Source organism: Natrix helvetica (genome assembly GCF_964273705.1).
Source record: "Natrix helvetica genome assembly, chromosome: 14".
NCBI classification, from domain to species: Eukaryota; Metazoa; Chordata; class Lepidosauria; order Squamata; family Natricidae; genus Natrix; species Natrix helvetica.
The window spans coordinates 8620111-8623591 of NC_138564.1; positions in this window are offsets into that span (position 1 = coordinate 8620111).

The following is a 3481-nucleotide window of genomic DNA, read 5'->3' on the forward strand; positions in this document are numbered from 1 at the left end:
AGGGGGGGGGGAAACACCAATTGGGAAATGCTGACGAGGGTTGAGCTATCACATTCTACCCTTTGGAAAACATTTTGTGGAGCATGTTGAAAAGGGAAATAGACCGATTGGGGCGGAAACCGAGAGAGATCCAAGCCAGAACGAAGGAGAGATTTTCTGACCGTGAGAACAATGAATCAGTGGATCAGCTTCCCTCCAGAAGTTCTGGATGACCCATCACCGGAGGTTTTCAAAAAGAGACTAGTTGCGCATTTATCCAGAATGATGGCAAACCTATGGCACACGTGCCAAAGTCATCGCTCCGGGCATGCCTAGTGGTGAAATTCATTTTTTTTACTACCGGTTCGGTGGGCGTGGTTTGCTGGGTGTGGTGTGGCTTGGTGGGCGTGTCAGGGGAAGGATACTGCAAAATCTCCATTCCCAAGGGGACTTTTCCCAAGGGGGACTTTAACAGATGAACAGAGTTGGAAGGGACCTTGTAGGTCATCTAGTTCAACCCCTCCACCCAAGCAGGAGACCCTACACCATTTCTGACAGGTGGCAGTCCAGTCTCTTCTTGAAAGCCTCCAGGGATGAAGCTCCCACAACTTCTGAAGGCAACTGATTTGATTGTTCTCACTGTCAGGAAGTTTCTCCTTATTTCCAGGTTGAATCTCTCCTCGGACAGTTTCCATCTATTCTTCCTTTTCTGGCCTTCGGGTGCCTTGGAAAATAGCTTGACCCCCTTCCTCTCTGGGGCAGCCTCTCAAATATTGGAAGAGTGCTCTCCTGTCTCCCCTGGTCCTTCTCTTCACTAGACTAGCCAGGCCCAGTTCCTGCAACACCTTCATCGTATATTTTAGCCTCCAGTCCCCTCATCATCTTCATTGCTCTTCTCTGCACTTTTTCTAGAGTCTCAACATCTTTTTTTATAGTGTGGTGACCAAAACTGGATGTAGTACTCTAGGCGGTGGTCTTACTAAGGCTTTATAGAGTGGGATTAGTACCTCTCCTGATTGATACTAATTGATTGGGTTGGTTTAGAAGACCTCCAAAGTCCCTTCCAACCACGATTCTATATTGGGAGTTAAGCGATCTGCTTCTAACCCCCTTCGTGTGGGGCTAGGGCGTTCCTATTTGACTTTGTTTAACAGTCTGGCTTATTTTATGGTTTTATGATGTTACGGGGTTTACTTTGGATTTTTTATGGCCGTCAAGAGTCATTTTGAAGTTGGCAGCGTACAAAACATTTACTAAATAAAACAAGGCAACCAGGGGTGAGAAAGACCCCTGGTGTGTGTGTGTGTGTGTGCGTGTGCGCATGCATGTATGCTCAATGAATGACAGTCCTGAGCCACCACACCAGAAGCTCAGATAAACTATGAGATCTGCTGAGGTTTGCTAGAGGATTCCATTGTTTAGTCATCCCAACGGAAGGAGGCGGTGCTCATCTCCGTTTCAAAGCCGAAGAGCCAGTGCTGTCCGAAGACGTCTCCGTGGTCATGTGGCCGGCATGACTCAACGCCGAAGGCGCACGGAACGCTGTTCCCTTCCCACCAAAGGTGGCGCCTGTTTTTCGACTTGCATTTTTCACGTGCTTTCGGACGGCTAGGTTGGCGGAAGATGGGACAAGTCACGGGAGCTCGCTCCGTTCCGCGGGCACTGGGGATTCGAACCGCCGAACTGCCGACCTTTCTGATCGACAAGCTCAGCGTCTTAGCCCCTGAGCCACCGCATTCCTATTTCTAGCGTCCTAGAAACTGGAAGTAGCCAAATACAGGGTGAATCCTGCACTAATTTTGAATCCTTACTTTCGATTTGTTGCACACTGACCTCTGCTGGGTACTCCAGGTCACACCATTATAACTTACTCAGCGAAGACTCCCGAGAACTCCAGAGCTAGCTTGGACTTTCAACAAACATAATGGAATGATGTTGTAGGCATGAATTCAATATTTGGAATTATCTATTTAAAATTAAGGAATCATAATTACAGTTGAAGAATTGATACATAACAATAAGGTACTTATGTTTTATCTATTGAACAATTTGTGATTTGAGATATAATTATAAGTGATGACGACCATGGAAAGGACGGACAAAATGTTGTAACCAAACGACACGCTATATGAAATGGCAGAAGGTTGTATATGTTTATGTTTGTCTTTGTTTAAAAAACTAAAAAAAAACTTTTTTTTAAAAAAAAGAACATTTTGTTTGATGGTAATAAAGGTTTTTTTTCCCCAACTGTTGATAGGTTTTCTTCTTTTCCATCCCAAAGAAATTGCACTTTTTTTCCCCTCCCCGGTGCATCTTGCAATCAATTCAGCTGCTGTTTGCGAGGAATAATATTCCTCAGCTTACAATTATTCGTTTAGTGACCATTCAAAGTTATAACGGTAGTGGGGGAGGGAAAAAAGCGACCGGTCCTCACGATGAGAACCGTTTCTGCATCCTCACAGTCACGCAATCAAAATTTAGGGCGCTTGGCAATATATTCCCAATTCGTTGCAGGGTCACGTCACTTTCATTTGCAAAACATTCCTTGCCGATTTCCAACAAATGTAGACAAGGGGGAAGGAGACGGACTCTCTTAACGGCCGCAGGATTCGCTCAGCAACTGCGGTGGTTCACTGAACAACCACGGTAAAAAAACAGTTGTAAAATCAGGTGCCATTCCCTTAACTGCTTTACCTACCCACGAAAAGACGGGAACTGCTGTGGCCCGCCAGCAACCAGCAAAACTGATGGCAGATTTGGAGAGTGAGGAGGTTGGGGAGGAAGATGGGCCAGTCCTGGAGTCTGGGGAAGGCTTTGACGAGGGCTCTGTGTCAGAGGCAGAGATGGGGTCAGGGCCGTCTGACAGTTACCAGCTGCCTTCGGAGTCAGACATCAGTGAGGCAGAAGAACAGCTGGAGCCTGTTCCCAGTGTGCGCATGCGCAGAGTTGCCAGACGTTTTGCAACAGGGCCCATTTTGAGATCAGAAAAGTAGCGACTCACTAATTTGAAACAACTCGTTTTTTGCACGCCTCTGAGACTTCTACACAGAACTATTTTTTTTTTAAAAAAAATCCATAATAAAGCTACCGTCTTCCTTCAGTCTTCTTCGCGGCCTCCCTGAAACGACGACCAGTAGAAAACAACGGAGCCAAATAACATGACTCCAAAACCCCAGATCCAGCCCTGATCATTTCTGATCCTTGAAAGGAACAAGAATCAACTCAACTTTCCCCCATATATTTGTTGCTGGAAGAAAGGATGAGGGATGAACTGAATGCCTCTTGCTATTATCTTATCTTAAAACCTTTTTTTGCCCTTTGAGCTGCGTATCCCGAATGCCATCAGCGCTGACAGGGACATAGAAAAATGCAAGAATTTTCTTGTTTGTTCCTCTGCTGGTTTTTCAGAGCTCTTTGGGGTATTTAGAATAGAAGAGGATAACAGAGTTGGAAGGGACCTTGGAGGTCTTCTAGTCCAACCCCCTGCTCAGCCAGGAGACCC